At 34.1% G+C, this 18,362-nt stretch overlaps 1 long non-coding RNA gene across 4 annotated transcripts in view; it reads left to right on the top strand.

Annotated features, from left to right (window-relative positions):
- The window catches only part of LOC147918073 (uncharacterized), a 67,393-nt gene extending 61,362 nt beyond the window's left edge, over positions 1-6,031 (top strand). For all 4 annotated transcript variants that reach the window (XR_015556197.1, XR_015556199.1, XR_015556198.1 and 1 more), the window contains 2 exons: positions 52-124; positions 5,881-6,031. This is a non-coding gene — a long non-coding RNA (uncharacterized LOC147918073). The remainder of the gene's footprint in view (positions 1-51; positions 125-5,880) is intronic.
- The last annotated feature ends 12,331 nt before the right edge of the window (positions 6,032-18,362 follow it).

An 18,362-nucleotide genomic window follows, 5' to 3' on the forward strand; every position in this document is an offset into this window, starting at 1 on the left:
AGCAGGGCTTGAGTGTTGAATGATTACATCTGGAATTTTGTCCACCCACAGAGGGAAGCACCTGCCAACAGCAGGAGGAGAAGTCTCAAGGATGGCTGTACTGCGTCCCCAGGGTTCGTCTCTGGTGAGGCATTTGTCACTTTACATCTCCAAACCAACTCGTGAATCTATTGACAACTTTTCCAAGCTGTTACTTTTAGTCCCTTCTATGTCACACACTGAACACAGTATGTCCTCAGTAACTCATTTAGTATCATAAATTGAGCAGCACTCAGAATATTATTTGTGCCTTGGAATAATGCACTTCAGCAAGGCTTGAAACTGAGCTAAAAATGTAACTTTTTTACCCAGAGTATCAACAGATTCAACACCCGGGAGTTGTCTCATTTCACTAACAAATAAAAAAGTAAATTACAAGAAATGTACCACCCCGTTGTGTGATGTTGATAGTGGGGGAGGCTGTGAGTGTGTGGGCGTAAAGTGTGAGTGGGAACTCTCTGTACTTTCTGCTCAACTTTGCTGTGAACTTAAAACTGCTCTAAAAAATAAAGTCTATTTAAAAAGGAGGGGGAAAAAGTAACACTCTGCTTACATAAATGGAGATGACATATTTGCATTTTTTTTAGAGATTTGCTTTTATGTTTCAGGTTGACTTTATATTTGCCATCATTTACTGTTTATGGTGAACTTATTAGTGAATTTGAAAGTCTTAAGCCAACTTTTTCCAATGTTGTTTGCTGAAAGCAGCTTTCTCTGAAGTTGTAATCACCGTGCAGAAAATTCTAAGAACATTATACTTGATTTTCAGCCTAAACAGCTGAATGAATGACTGTAATTAGAAAGATTTTGAATTACAAAGATGGCAGTGTAGAAATATAAAATTCTTACTTTTGATATTTTTATTTATGTACTGTAATATGGGAACGAAATGAACGGAAGAGAAAAATGGATCAGAAAGGAGGACACTAGAATAAGTGAGAGGTCAACTTTATTGAAAAACAAACTCAACACTGAAGACAGTTGGTTATTTTTCTCTTTCTTAAGTGTTCATTTAGCGGCCCTGTGTTTTATTTATTATTTTGTTAATGAATACATAATCATTTTTGGCCATATAGTGATCTGGAAGACACTAAATCTAAATCAGAAATGAGACACAGTGTTACAGCCTTAGCGTGTGTATAATGTTGAAAGTACATTTGATAAAATGGAAATCAAACAATCTAACTCACTCATCAGAAAAAAAAAAATGAGCGTGAATCTACTCGAGTCGCACTCACCAAATAAAGCACAGGCTTTAGAAGGAGTAAGAACTTATACAGACAGAATCTTTTTAATCTCCACTCCACATGTATATTGCATGCAACCACTCAGGATTTAGAAACCAGAAAAACAGAATTCACAATGCAAGACTTGGTGTTCAGAATGATGAACAAAGAATTTGACACTGTTTATTGCTTCACAAACAGAATTTTCAGAATCCCAGACAGCCAGAGCCTCGTACTCTGCACAGAATGATGTGCTTGGATCTGAGAGAAGCAATTCAGCAGCACTGACACAATCTGTCTTGATGTGATAGAGTCCTACATGGCAAAGGGATATTTTTTCCAAAAAAAACTTTAATTTGTTTTCCCATACTATAGAATTCTTTTATACCCACTTAAAATATGCAGTTACTTGTTTGTATCAGGTTTGTTTTGTAGGGTAAGTGATTCAATCACTTGGAGACTCTTTGTCAGCAAAAGCTGTTTGAGAGATTCCTAAGGGCTGGAAGGTGCTAACTTGCCTCTTGCCTAGTCCCCGAAACACAGAGAAAATCAGATTCTCCCACTCTAAGCACAGGAGTTAGCTCTACTCAACTAAAGTGCAGGGCAGTCTCTCTCTCTCCTCCCCTGCTCCTTTTCAAACAGGTTAGCAGTAAAAGTTGTGCACAGGAAGAAAGAACGAAATGACAGCTAATTCAGACTGCACGGGAATAGTCAGTAGATTGTAGAGGCAGCCTGATTTCCTTCACAATAATAGAGGAATGTAAGAAATAATTCAAAATATATATGTAAAAATAGTCTTCTGTAGATTTGAAACTGGCTGCCCATCACTGAAGAAGAGAACAAAGCATGGGGATGTTTATACCCACACAAACTGAAATAGATGACCCCAGTCAAAGATAGCAAACTAAACCACAAAGAAACAGAAAAGGGGATAAAGCGGGAATCAATATGGAACAGGGCAAAAAGAAAAGTTTGGATTTAAATCTAAGCTGCTTGGGGCCAGCTCCGTGGCTTAGCGGTTAGGTGTGTGCGCTCTGATGCTGGCGGCCCGGGTTCGGATCCCGGGCGCGCCCCGAGGCACCGCTTCTCCGTCCAACGTGAGGCCGGGTCCCACGTACAGCAACTAGAAGGATGTGAACCTATGACATACAACTGTCTACTGGGGCTTTGGGGGGAAAAACTGAATAAATAAAATCTTTAAAAAAAAAAAAAAAATCTAAGCTGCTAAATACTGGTTGAGCAGGTTCACTGTTCTCTTGAAAAAGAAATCACTACTTCAGCATTTAAAGTGAGAATATACTCAAGAAAGCCCCTTAGGCTTTTACTATTTTCACGCTGTCCCATTAAAACGTACCGTTGCATACTAATGAAAGTAAACACGAAGGAGGGGAAAAGAGGAGACCAAGGGGGGGAGTTGAGGGGGGTTGAGAGAAAGGCAGAGAGAGAGGTAGAGAGAGGGAAAGGACACCAACCTCTAGGTTACTAACTACTTTTTTCCTTTTTCAAAAAGAGTTTAGAATTTTGAGTTTCTGAAAAACGGAGTTCTCAAACCACTAAAGAATTCACTGTTGTTTTTTTCTAATTTTAATAACAGTAGTAGTAGTCCTAGAAAAAATCTCCTAGTGACAGTTGACATAGGAACTAAGATAGAAGATGAGAGAAAAAGAGAAAGAAAACCAACAACAAATGTAAAACAAAACCAAAACACATACGCTAATTTGGTCCATCAAAGGTGAGTTTGTCTGAATTACTCCAACGTCTCTACCACAGTCCGGTTCTCACTGCAGCTGCATTTCGCAACTGCCCGTGGCATTAACTTTTAAAACTTTAATTTTCCAGTCAGATGCCAGGCATACCTGAGCTCACTTATGACGGGCACGATTAGCCATGCTTGTTAGGCAGGGTAACCATGGGGTCTTGACTGCAATGAGAAATTAAACTTTAAAAAGTCGTTCTGATTTACAACTATACAAATTCTCACAATGTGGTAATAAAGAGGCTACATGATGAAACCTGACAGGATGTTAAGCTTATTGCACAAGTGTGGACAGCTGAAGAGGCAAGAAATAATACAGTTGTCACTGGGCTGCTCCACCTCAACACAGAGCAAACAAAAAGAGCGTTGTTAATCAGTTCAACTCTTCGGCTGGATAATCCTAAACCAGTAATTGATAAATGGGAAAACCATACGGCCTCAACTCTGTGATTCAGAAAACACATGAATATTCATACCATCTCCTTTGGTCAAGAGGCATTCTACATGCTCCTAGGCAGGCTTTGAAAAAGGAATACAAATAGCTTCCTTGCTCAGCAGTAAAATGCTGCTTCCCTTTTAAGGCCTATTTTCTCCTGTTAAAAGTGAAGTTTAGCAATACACAGAGGACAGTAAACACAGGGAATGTAGGTACATGACAAACGGTTCCGCAGGAAGGGCTGTACTTGTGCTACTTCAGACAGCCACATTTGGCAAAATATTAAACCTTTAAAGGAAACAGAATACTTACACTGCCGGAGGAACATTTTCATTCTGGAAATACTTACTTAATTTCTGCATTTCTAAGAAAAATTTATTTTCCAAGAAAAGCTTAACATCTGAATTTCTGATATGCTGGATACAAATAGTCTAGCTTGTGGATGATATTCAAATAGTTTTCAGATTAATGTTGGTATGGAATACATTGCAGCTTATTCTTAAGAAAATCAATTTAAAAAGTACTTAAAAATAAAGTTTATGGTATTTGTATCAATTTTTACCTTTAAAAAATGTATCTAAATTATAGTGAAACAAACTCAATGTACGTATCAACACAAAATTATGCACTAAGGCATATAAATTATAACGCTATAAGTAGAAGGATGCTTTAAGCACATCTGTAGTTAGAAACCTTATGGAAAACCATTTATATAAAATGAAGAACTTGTTCACAGTTTTATCTCTTGTAGAAATTGATTTTCCTGTGTGACTTTTCTTAAATCAGAGCACCTGTTACTATACCTCATCTATGGTATAAAAATCACCCATTATCCCAGACCTCAAAGAAAAAAGCAAAGAAAGAACCAAAAATTCAGGAAAAGAGTGGTGTATTTGGTTATATGAAAATATCAAAATATTCGATATAGGGATATTCTTCAACATTATTTAGAATATTAGTTAAATACCGACCAAACATGACTGTCTACAAAATAAGGACTGATAAAATAATATATGCCCAAATGATGAAATTCCAGGCAGCAATTTCAAGTCATAGCTAGACAAGTAATTACTGATATGTGCAAGTTCTTGTGGTATATTATATTTATGAAAATGGATTCAAAAATCGCTTATGCAGTATAATCCTGACATATACATATAATGACTTATACAGTATGATCCCTATATATACACATATAATTTTTTTTTTTTTTTGTGAGGAAGATCAACCCTGAGCTGATGCCAATCCTCCTCTTTTTGTCGAGGAAGATTGGACCTGGTCTAACATCCGTGCCTGTCTTCTACTTTATATGGGACACTGCCACAGCATGGCTTGACAAGCAGTGTGGCGGTGCACGCCTGGGATCCAAACCTGCGAATCCTGGGCCACCTAAGCAGAGCATACGCACTTAACTACTACACCACTGGGCGGTCCCCGTATAATTTTTTTTACATAGAAAAAAACCTAGAAAGGAATATATCTTATCATTGATTATGACCCATCTAAACGTTTGGGAGATTTTTCAATGCCCAGACTCTCCCCTGTAGTTTTCCTCAGTTAAATTAATTCTGCCTGATCACTTGATTCAAGTCCTTTTTTCTGGATTTCTGTTTGATGAGAATTTGGTTTTAAATTGTCTTTTCCTTCATTATGTCAGTTTTGTCTCTTCAGCTAAATCATATGCAATTTGAAGACAGGGAAAAGTTATATATATATATATATGTATTTCTATGTTTCCAACAAAGTACTGCACATAATAGAGTGTCAACATACTCTGTTTGTGATTGTTTCCTGACTTTTCTATTATTTGGTTCCTAATGAAATTTAAAAAGTAATTCCTCTAGCACAACCCATGGGGAGAAAGAACCCTCCAACACGAGTGACATCATTTTCCTTTTCACTCTCCATCAAAAGGATACAGAATTTTAAAGCAGTCCAGTGATCTATTTTCTGTTTTACTGGTAACTTTTCTACAAATTTTATTTTATATATAAAATGGAAATTATTTTCCTAATAGATAACACAGCTTTTGTGTAAAATACAAACCACTCAGAGGAAGTGAAAGTCTCTTATTAGTTCCTAACCTCACAATGATAACCACTGTTCGTAGTTTGGTGTGTAATTTCTAGATTGTACTTAATTGTATTTAAAGCTCTCACTACCTAACATTTTATTATGAAAATTTTCAAAGATAAAGAAAAGTTTAGAGTATTGTACAGTAAATACTCCCATACCCACTACTTAAATTCTACAATTGACTTTTTTACTATATTGTATCTTAAGCTTTTTACACGTAAAAAAATTATGCTTCTTATTCCTTAATCATTCCTTAATCATTTTACAGAAATGCAAAGTATGTAATAAAAGAGACTCCTTCTACAAGAAGAAAAGTGCCATTTATATTTTTTCCTGGTTCTCTGCAGACTTCAGACTTGGAGTGAAAAAGAGGCTTGGAGAGAACCAGAATGAAACCTTGACAGGAAGTGCTACGTGTGTCCTGTCTACCTGAAGAGACCCAAACCCAAACCAAAGAAACAGAAACGCTCCATACGTGCTCTTCAATAAAATAGGTGTTACCTGATTATTTGTCTAATTTCCTTTGTTTCCATAACTGTTGTCAACAGCTACTGGTATCTTCCAGGAGCCGCCCTTTAAGAATGGCTTCAAGTGCTGCAAACTTGACCTCTAGTTCTATCACAATCACGGCCCAAAAGGAGTTCCGGTTTTCTTCCACTGCTTATTTGTGCATTTGCTGCCACAGGTTTGTCTACAAGATGCATAACAAGTCTCCAAACAAACTCCAGGACAAATATTCTAGAATTCTAGAGTGAAGACTTAACAGCTCTTAATTTAGCCAGTGATTGATAGCTAGAGTGGGCAGAGAAATGGCAAATATAAAGATAAGTCTTTGATCGCATATTTGGCACAGCACAGCACTTTAAATCCAAAAGAGCCATTAAACCTAAGTTTTCTTTTCTTCAGAATGGGTCTAATACAATACTCATCACAAACATATTTTCAGGTCAAAATGAGATAACACCTGAAGCCTGTAATATAGTGACTGTCAAATAATAAATAATTAATAAATATTAGTATTGGTTTCCCCAGTGCTATTTTCCTTATTTTTCATATAAAGTGACAATTTGGTGTAATTATACTGTATTTCTAAAAAATAACTAACTATATAGGTTGTATATACAGATATAAATATATGTTTAAATTATTTCATCAAAATATATAGGTATACCTTCCATTTAGACTATAAATATTACAAAAGCTCTAAACTATGTTTAGAAGTAGTACATATATTAGGATGCAATGTCAAAAATTAGTGTTGCACTTCGGGGAGAGAGAGAGGGACAGAGACTCACATACAAGCACATTAGCCTTTCATTCAGCAAGGAAAATAGTTCAAGTTCTATCTACTAAGGCACTACAGGTGGTAGGTTTATGAACAGGGTACGATTCCACAGATGTGAGAATTTACCGAATTTCCATGTATCGTGAGAGTTTTAGTCTCCCTTTCTGAGTTATCAGGATCTAGCAAACTTAGGAATATGTATATGTGTATATATCTATATCTATATATCTATATCTATAACAAAGGCTTACTTTGTGTGTGTGGGTATATATATAGATATATATATTTTTTTTTACAAAGACTTATTATGAATATGAGTTTTAGTCTTATTTCACATTTTGGTCCAAATACAGTTTTTCAATAAATAACACCAATTTCTCCTTTAACAATCACTCTGAATGACTGTTTTAAATTAATAGCCATAAAATACTTAAGGGACAACTTTAAAAATTTATTGGTTTTATCCTTTAATTGTTTTTAAGTTTGAAATTTGCTTATTCTTTCTGATTTAATCAGTTTAGGATGGAAAACGACCCCCTGGAGTTTCAGAAAATTCCAGGACTCTCCAAGCAATGCTTATGAAGCCATTGAGACTATGCTTAACTTTTAGTGATGAGGATTTAAACAAGTTTGGAAAAAGATTTAGGTACATGACTGGGAGATAGCCATATACTGAGCTTTCAGAAATTTACTTACTAAAATTATAATTGACATTATTAACTGACATTTAAGGTGAATAGCTCTGGGCGCATCCAGACTCAACCTATTTTTGTTTGTCATACTTTGCTGACAGGTTTAATGGACACCTTTGTAAATTATTTTAACTGGTATTAATCACACGGATCTTTAAGCCCCCTCAAACCTTATCCCACAGATTGACTCCTAATGGATTAACTGAATTCAGCAGACGAGAGCTGCCAAAGCATTAGCATTTCTTTACATTTCAGTTTTGGCTTCATGCTAAGATGTCAATGTTTACTTTAAAACTAAATCCAATCTCTGAAAAATATTTATAGTTCATGTGCCAATAACGATGGCACAGGTAATTATAACTAATGGAAATCGGCAGTGATAAACATGCTTTATAATAATCTCCGAGACACTAGCAGGACAGGGAACACATGCTTTTTCAGTCCATTGTTACAAACATCTGATACATCTGTGAGAACTGGGGTTTCTTTTTTCCCCCCTCTCTAGTGTTCTGAGTACTGGGAACAGTTACAACTACAACATTGTAAGAGGCTGATTTTTCTTTTCTTCACACACACACAAAACCATGAAAGAAGCTTTTACAGGAAGTAACAAATACTCCTAAATGACATTTCATTAAAAATGTGTTCCCTTGGAAAGCGGACAGAACTAAAAGCCATGCTTTTACTTGGCAGAAAAAGTGGTACAGCCGGCAACGTGTGAAGCTAAGGAGCATCAAAATCTACTTTGCCATGGATGTGAGCAGCATTCTGACCTAGAAAATGAAAAGGCAAAGGAATTTTACATGTGCTTTGATATCTTCTAAACTGTAATTTCAGTGGAATTCCTATTTTGAAGCAAAGAACAAACAGAAAATACAGACAATTGTATAAACTATGTCAGTACAAAGCCACCAGATATATTTTTGGTTTCATTTTTTTAAAATCCCACATTATGGCAATAAAAACTGTGTTTTTTTAAAAGAAAAAGTAATTTAGACATGCATCCACTCTAAATATGTCAATTGTCAACTCTGGATAGACCAATGATATTATGTCAGTCTTTTCTTTTCTTTTCCTTTTCTTTTCTTCTCTCTTCCTTCCTTTCTTTATGCCAAATCAGATTTTGTTAAAGCTCCAGAACCTATTAACTCGATTCCGTGACTAATTAAAAAATAACAAGAAAAATTTAAAAATTGTAAACCCAGCGGCCAAAATAATACTTTAGATTATTCTTAAGACATCTGCTTTTAGCTATTCTTACCTGAAGGACAAATGATTTATCTGAGTTGTTTCTTTCTCTTCCAGATAGAAGCATACCCAAGTCATCCTTCCCCTTGTCCCCTTCTAAGTCTTAAAAAAGGAGATTAAAATTGTCATTGAAAACTCTTCTGTCTGTGACAAGCTTTAACATACTCAGTAAAAGAGTTTGCAAAGCAGAGTTAAATCTCTTCTGGGAATGGCACTGCCAAGTTGTATTTCAAGGTTACTTTCTCTTCATTAAAAACTTTGTAAAATAAGGAAGAAACTGCTTCCCATTAAGGAAAGAATAAGATTGCTTGTCGGTTTTACTGCTCCCCTACTCGAACTTTCTCTTGGTTTGAGGGTAATGCCAGCTCATGTTCTGTAAGAATTCTTTGCTTCACATTCAGTGTAAACAGAAAAGAGCCATAATTACACCACATTTGATCCATATCAAAGCAACTGATCCATGTATCGATTTACATAAAGTAAAGCACGTAAAACATTCTTGCTTTTCACCCCGGCTTCACCACTTTCTGAGGAAAGTTTCCTTTTGCATACTTCATTTGAATACAAAACCCTCCCGTTGAAATTTGTGATGTTAAACAAACCATACCAGTCATTCAGCTTTTTAATTAAGGATTCAGTGTTCCATCCCTTTTCAGACATTAAAATTCAGGTGCAGTCATTAATCTTTCCAAACGAATTCACCTGTGGCTAATACTGATGTATTTTCTATGAGGCTTGTCATGGGCTGCATGCTGCATGCATAACCACTCTACAGTTAATTACACAGGGGATTATCGTTAGTGTCATAAAGATAAGGCCTTGCTAGCAGCATTATAGAGAAGGTTCTTTTTCTTTCTCCCTCCTCCCGTCTTTTTGGAGCAAGGCTCTATTTCGTTTTGTTAACATCCACATAAGTGTTTAAGAGTAATATGTCGTGTTTACCTCAATGTCAGGCTGAAGACGTAAGGCAGGGAATGAGTTAAAAGGCGGGCATGAAGGGAGATCTATTTTAGAGTTTTGCTATGACAAACTAATTTGCAAGATTTGGCCCAAACCCAAAAGAACTGAGAATAATATAAATGAAACGTACCGTGTCAGTTTTAGGCACCTTGAGTAAATACATGAAATAGAATTTTTTCTGGATTTGTGAATTGAATGGTAGCTCATATACTGCCTGCATTCAGAAAACCAAAAGGAAAAGATTGGCCAGTTTTATTAAAAGACCTCCTTGAGATATGTAATGAGTGAAATTTACAGAAAGGTATTTTTTAAAACATAAAGTAGCTTTATCAGCTAAGTAAACAACAATAACAACAAAAATAAAAACAAAACCAAAAGAAAGACAAAACTAATTCAGCAAGCTAGGTGAATGTATTTCACTTCAACAATTTACACTAACCATATATAACAACTCTATATACTTATACTTTGGGAGAAATAAAATCAAAATGATTCTTCCTTTTTTTATAGTCATACATTGAACTTTAAATATATACACTCTAGTTGTAATAAACTGATAATTTTCTTTGCACTTGTTATCCACAGTATTATTCTCAGAGAACAGAGCAAAATGTGTAAAAATTTGGATGAGATCAAATGAAAATACAGGAAGAACATAAGCTTCAGTTTAAAATTACCTTACCCAACAAGAAGTCTTAGTTAAGGAGTCTGAAATGCAATCTAATACATTAAAATAAGAGGAAAAATAAGAAAAAGAAACTTTTTAAAAAGCAAGTTGCCATCAAAAGAATAGATAATGTAGGAGTTTCTTTCAATTTGTTTAACGTGGATTAAACAGATTTTAAATATTTAACAAAATATGAAAAAATAATCTTTAGTATATCTTTTTATAACATCATTATATTTAGAAATAAGAACTAATTATTCCCGTCAGAAATTTAAGTATTTACAAAATATAGACAATTGCCTGAATATTTTATTCTATTTTTATCTATGGTCTGCAGCAAGTAGGTGTAGCCACATTGTTTCTCTAGCTTTGGATAATAAAATGAAACATCTATTTTTTAATCACTTGAGAGATGATCAATTTGGTGGGGTATTTTTTTCACCAAATAAAAAATTTCTTTCATTTTGAGTAGACACAGACTGAATGCTAAAATTAAAAAAGATCACTTAATTCGTTTAGAGTACACTAAATAATATTTCCCACAAGATTTCCAATTTCTTCAAATTAAAAATTTAAAGTGCAAACGTGACAATCCTGGGTTTTCAAGTTGATATTTTCCCACGTGAAAACTATGATTGTACTTTGCTCTTTTGTTTTTTGGCTTTAAAGACAGGTTTCTATAAAAATTAGTAGCTCATTAGATTTATGCATGTAATTTGATTTAAATTGATTATAACAGTAATGGAGTAATGCTATGGTAGATATTGAACCTGTCAGTAAACAATCTTTTACTAACATCGTTGCTTTGTCATGAATGATCTGAAATGGAACCAAATTTGTCATAGGCCAGATACGTCTCATCTAGGAATTTGGTCACTACAATACATCAATGCACTTCTCTCCCTCATGCAGATGGGATTGTGGACAACCAGGCCCTAGCATGTGACTGTGGTTTCTTGTTCTTTTGATTAGGTGCATGGTAATAACTTAAGTGGATTCTTTTCTATGACTTCCTTATGTTTTCTAATGTTTTACATTCATGAGTTCTGAAGAACGTCTGATGTTTTCATTCTTAGTGCATAAAACGCTAACAAAATTAAATTAATACTACAAACACCTAAGAATATACAAAGACTCTGCTAAGTAAGAACAAAGTTATTTTTACCCACTCAACTTTTTTAAGAACTTTCAAACTTAAAAATGATGAGAAATGTTTTTAAAAAGATTTCTATCCAAGTTATAGAAGTATATTCCTAAAGCCTGATATGACTTTTAAAATCATTCCTAACACAGTAGGCATTTATACTCTTGGAATATTCCTTTATAGAGTTGTTTTTATCAATTTTTTTCAGAAATAAGGTGTTTTCCTTGAAGTGATCTTTACAAAGGAGAAGATTTTGCTTTTCATCCTCTAACTTTTAATATAAAAGTTATTACTCTTTTGACCTTAAATTTGAATTAATCTGCCAAGAGAAAATAGAGCAAGCATAAGAAGATAAGCGTGTTTGGTTAGGAAGGTTTTCAGATTTTATTGGATTTACTGATTTTTTTTTTTTTTTACCCTTATTACAGTTAATACTGATTGTAGCCATGCCTTTAAAAAACTGGTTTTCTTTTTGCTTTAACTTAAGTGATATAAAGTTATACAAACTTTATAATATCATGCTTTGTTTTAAAAATTCTTTTGGATTTTTAGTACTTCCTACCCCCATCCTGTCCATTTAAAACTGCTTTGTTGTGAGCCTTTATATGCACATTCTTCCCCTCCCTCAAAACCGTTAAGAATAACTAAATACTGACAAATAAGCAAGTTAGAATGTATAGCTGACAATTTTTTCATTTTTAATGCATTATTCTATACAAGATATATTGTGGCTCAATTGGTGTGAATATTACCCAGGGATGCATATGTAGGTTTCTGAAATTCTTAGGTAAAGTAGAATTAATAATTGGATTAACCAGGTTTAAATATATATTGACTTTCTTTAGGTGTGTTATAATAGAGCTTAAAAGGATGCTAAATTTTATGTTAAAAGCAATAGTAAATATATTTTGGCAATTTTCAAAACTACATTTATTGTCTCTGTCAGTTTGAAAGACAACTGGAAAGATCTAAATTCATGGACAGTTAACACGATATTTTCTTCCCAAACATCTAGCTCAGTTTATATCATATCGATCAATAACATTGCAAACCATCATAAAGGTCTGATTGATTTCTTATACATAAGATCGTCCACTTAACTCTCCTATGAATTGTTTGAAATATTGACAAATATCTACTATAATGAAAAAGCTAATATTTTTTGGAAATATTAGATTACAATATTTATTCAATTTTGGCTTGCATTTATTATCTACAACTTTATCCTAAAGACCAATAACATTAAATATATATGTATATGTATATACGTATGTGACAGAGTATAGAGATGTGTTATATGAATTCAGAACAAAGAAAAAATATGAGGTAAAATTAATGTCAATAATATTTGAGGACATTCCTATAAATTCTGATTTCAGAATCTTAGAAAGTAAAATACCGATTCAAGATATTTTCTTTTTTAGTGAAAAACATCTTATTTCTCAGTGTTTTTGATCAAATGAGTAATAGGTAACTTAAACAACACTGTGTTAGAAGAGAAATTTTGTATATACACAATTTTCCATGTAAACCTCACCCTAATACCTTACTTAAAGACATAGAGAAGTCTGTCATTTAAAAAAATCTGCTTCATTCATTGGGTTAGAATCAATAATTACAATACCAAGCATAAATTCCAGGAAATTATTCTCAAGCAATATTTTAAGATAATTTTCAGGCCACGACCTTTCTTTTTTTTTTAATTTCAGATACTGGATAAGTCTCTGGTTTGAATCGGCTGCCTGTTACTAAATTCAAAAACACTTAATATGAATTCAAACTCACATTGTGAAAACAATGTCCTCAAAGACAAAGACAAACTTGGGCATTTTGAGTTGACGAGATTACCCTTGAGCTCACGGTATTTTCTTTAATCATGTTTCTTTCCATTTTTCCCTTATTGTGTGTAGTCCTAATCCTCTAATTCAGGATCTTGAATTTCCTTGTTCACCAATATCTCTACTCATACTGAAAACATATTTCTCTGCTTAACTTTTGTACCTATGGAAGAAAAAGAACATTACATCCACCTTTCACACTGGTTACACATAGTAGACATATGCTGCACCCCTAATGGTCCCATACCATGACTTCGGTTTTATTGCAGACAGCTTGCAAACCTACTGACAGGATACCGTATAAACACACCAGGCTTTATGGAATCAGTTGATGCACTTGCAAGGTTAATGTAGCATCTGTGATGCAAATCTGTGACCATTCTAATAGCTCTGTTGGTAGACCGATGCCATTTCTCAGATCTGCTCTTGAGTTCCATTAAGCCGTTTCCTAGTCACCATTAATTTCAAGTATCATTTACGCAGTAAATATATGAATATATAGAAAAGATACCCATTTACACACCACAGGAAACTGTTAAATCACAGAAGCATCAACCACATTTAGAATATTCTGGACTGACAGCACATTCTGAAGCCTCACTTTGCATTTCTGGACACGTTCAATTTCTGCTCATGAGTAAGCTGGTCACTGGGCTGATACATTTGCTATGAAAGGCTTCATTTTTCTCATTTAGAGGTTCGGCAACATGTCTTGCCGAGGATATTTACAAGATGTCATATTCTAACAAGCCTGGGATAGACTCTGGAGTCAGGAGCAAATTTCACACAGGACAAGCGTTCCTTTTCATCTTTGAGCACTAAGGCCGAGAGCCCAGCAGGATTCATCTAGCCCACAAAGGCTCTGCCATCCTGCACACAGTGTGTGCTTAGCCAGAACACCCACACATCGGGCTTTCTTACCAAATGACATTTTCTGGCTGCTCACTTCATATTTGTCATTTGTATACCAAGTGTAATGTCTAAAGAAGCAGGATCAGCTTGTGCATCTCTAATCTCATTACTGTAATAGCTCTGAAAACATGTAACAAAAAAGTAACTGGGAAGCCACTACACAGACACGTGCCATGCTCAGCATGCACCTCATTGAAACGTGTAATTCACCGGCTGCTAAGAAAGGCAGCAGTCAGCAGTGCCAATTTGACTCCTCACTCCCTGCTGCAAATGAAGAATAACTCCTCAGACCTAAATGAAAGCAGTGCTGACAGGCCTATCTACCTTAACAAGCCATCAAGTACAAGAGCGCGGCCTAAAACCCACCAACCTTTCAAATCCCATTGAGTATTTCTCTTTTTGAAGACAGGAGCAAGGGAGCTCTGTCTGTCCATTTAAAGTTTTCTTCTTGTCATTTATTCTCCCTTTCATTAGAATATGACTCCTAAGACTTCAATTTGAGGTCTATTGAGACCCAGATTACATCATTACTGTTATGTGGTATGTTACACACTAACCATAACCATTACCACTTACAAGTCTACAGCTTCATTCAATTAGCTGCCTGACATGGATTTTTCAGTTAATTCATGGTGAAGGTCAGCAGTGGTTAGAGTGGCAGGTGCATTCCGCTACCTTTTTGAATGCCAATTATCAGTCTTGGGTAATTAGAGCAACTTTTATAGACAAGTTAATCAGAGAGATCAAAACCTAAAATATGTGGCGTATGGAACTGTCCAATATTATTAAATATCATATAGGATAGTCTATGTATTAAAATAAATATGTCCCTTAATTTATTTAAAATCAAAATCTGTATCTTTATGCTTACCTCCTTTATTCTTGTTACAAAAGAAAATGTTCATATCATGGATATACGGGTATATATGGTATTCTTAATATACATAATTGACTTTGATAGGCAATAATAATAAATCATAGTATATACACTTTTGAAAATATTGTTAATCAAATATTTTCTGTATAAAGTTTGTGAGCTAAATCACATTTATAGTTTAAGACTCTCCCCACCCCCTTCCAAATTTATCTTTCTTGAAAAACTGGAATCTTTCTTTCTGATAATTAGAAGTATATATCATATGGAACTCCTTTGTGCTGTGGCTATCAAGACGCTTAGAACTAATTATGGTGTTCATTTAAAGTACCTATATTAGCCACATTCTTAACATGTTGCTCTCTTTCCTGATTCATGGACTTCAATTATTTTAGATATCTTTTAGGTAAGTGATCTCAAAAAAATATATTTTTTGTATTATATACATTTAATAGTTTAATATATAATATTTATATAATATTACATTACATATTTATAAATATAATTATATATAATTATTAAATATGTATATGCATTTTTGAGAAAGCTTACCTCCTGTCTCAAATGCCTGTGTGTTTGTATCTGACCAAGCACACACACACACATATGTATATATACTTAAATTATTTTAAGGGGATAAATAATATAAATTAGTCACTAATTAAAAGCGGGTTGGGCGCTGTAATTTTTTTTGAATATTAATTATATCAAAAATATATTCTGTAGGCTGTTCTTACTGAGAATGTAAGACTCTGAATTCATAAAGTATCTAGAGAACGTGCCCTGTGCCAGACACTGGGCTCCTGGGCAACAGGCATAAGTAGTGAATTAGACAGACTTGGTCCTGCCCACCACTGAAATTAGAGTCCAGGGATAATACAGACAATATACAGTCAATTAAAATATAGTTTGATAAAAACCATGATATGAAGAATGGCAGAATGATAACTGTTCATCTAGTTGACAGTTACATGAGGGTTCATTATACCCTTCTCTGTATTTTGATATATTTGGAGGAGACTAACCCATTTTTTTAATGTCAATGTCCTTTTTTGTGGAGAAAGTGGGTGGTCAGCTTACACAGAGTGTGGTGGAATCAGCCAAGTGAAGGCAGTGTGTGGACATGGGTGGGGTGAGGTAGTCTGTACTGTTCCATGCAGAGAAAACAGCATTCTCAAACACTGGAAGTGAGGAGGCATCGTTCTGGGCAATGAACAGAATGCACTTCAAGATGAAGCCATGAGAGATGAGCCTAAAGACGAAAGAAAATCCCAATCACTAAGGGTTTCTGGATCATGCTATTAAGTTTGGATTTTATTCTGAAAATAACTTGTCTTGCCTAAGACCAAAGTTTGTAAAGTACTATGTTTTGTAAATAGTAATGTATTTTAATAATATTTACATTTTCAAGGAGTTAAATCAATACTTTGGGAACAATTTTTTTTTTGTATGTGAAAAATAATTAGAGACTTTGAAAACATGACACAAGAATATAAGAAGGTGAACACAATTTTATAAGAAGGCTAGACAAAAAGTTTAAACTGGTTTTCCTAAATATGTACTTTTCCAGCCAATATTTTAACCCTTAATTTAATAGAAAGAGTCACAGTAAAATATAAAGTCACGTCTCAGAAAGGTTTATTGAAGAGTGGAGGTGGCATGAACATTGACTGGGACAGTCAGTTTGTCAGATACGTGAGAAGCTATGTAAACAGTGTTGAAATGTCTGTTCTGGAACAGTGTTCTGTAGAGACGACTACAGCCAGAGACAGTCAACTATTAGATAGGTCTTATTTGCTTTAGTTTATACCAGACGTAAACTAAAACAGTCATGAAAGAACAAGATAAAAGGAATGTTAGCTTATTAAGGTGACCAACCTTCAGTTTGTGGAGTCCTTCAACTTTTCAGAATTTTATTTGTTGTTGTTTATATCAGTCATTGCTGCATTTTATTGATTCTTACATTTCCTTTGATTTGTATTAACATTTTACAATCCCAAGTCTCCTAGAATGGTTAATCTAAACAATGGCAATGAAAATCCAACGACATTCATTAAAAGCACTACTTTAAAATTGGTACTTTATAGCCTCATTCCTGAAAGTTATGAAAAATATCCAGAGATCCAGAGAAGTAAATTTGCATGCAACTGTTTGGTTTTTTTCCTAACACTTTTATTATCTGTCAGTACAGAATACTTCAGAAAATAACCTCAACAACTTGTGGAAGGTAACAATATACCTGGAAAAGTATTGATTTTTAAATTTAGTAAGAAGGTAAGACAAAAAGATGAATCTAATGTCTGGATTAAGTCAGAGACTCAACATGAAAAATTGGTAATCAGTCCTGACTTTCATGTCTCTTGCAATAAGAAAATAATATCCCATTCAGCAATGGCATAGACACAAGCATAGATATTTGGGTTCATAAATACCAGATGATTGTAGAAATCTGACTCTAAAAGGATCACCTTGATTTACTTTCTCTTCTGAAAAGTAATGCTCTTTATTTGTGTTGATTGGATATCTCCTTCACTTGAAGATATAAATTACCCATCAACTGTCAAGGACAATATGTCACTACTGTAGTTGGTGGGTGATTTTAAATAAAACGTTAGAGAACTTTTATCGTTTTACTTCTCTTGGAAGAAGTAGCATACAGTTTAATAATCATAACATTGTGCAAATTATTAGCATGTTCAGTTTTGAATGTGTTGTGTTATTTTACCAAATTTTTAAAATCTCAATGAAGTGTTAAATATCAGAACTTTCAAAACAAAAAAAATTCTCGAGACACAAGATATCTGAATAAAAGATAATATACTCTAAGACATAATGAGGAAGAACATTAATAATATTATCTTTGAAAAATAGTATTGGAAAAGGAGATATGGAGCAAAACCAGTGACTACTGTCTACAGAAGGAAGAACTTTTAACTACTTCATTAATTAGCATCCTATTTTTGTGAGGTAATTTGTGGGTCTGTGATTAGAAATTTACGTTGGAATTTGGAATCCAACTGCAAAATATGAGATGCACAAAATTTAAATAGAGTTTTGATATGTAGAAAATATAATTTGTTCTAAGATATATGAAGAGAATATTCCTTTGCCCACAGTAAAGGGAAAAAACAGGTAGTGAATACAGTTTGCAATACAAATAGAATTCTAGCTAAATGTATTAACTTTGCCCCACTCAAAACACCAGCTCC

Source organism: Ceratotherium simum, chromosome 2 (genome assembly GCF_057802395.1).
Source record: "Ceratotherium simum simum isolate JZ-2026a chromosome 2, ASM5780239v1, whole genome shotgun sequence".
Classification (NCBI taxonomy): Eukaryota; Metazoa; Chordata; class Mammalia; order Perissodactyla; family Rhinocerotidae; genus Ceratotherium; species Ceratotherium simum.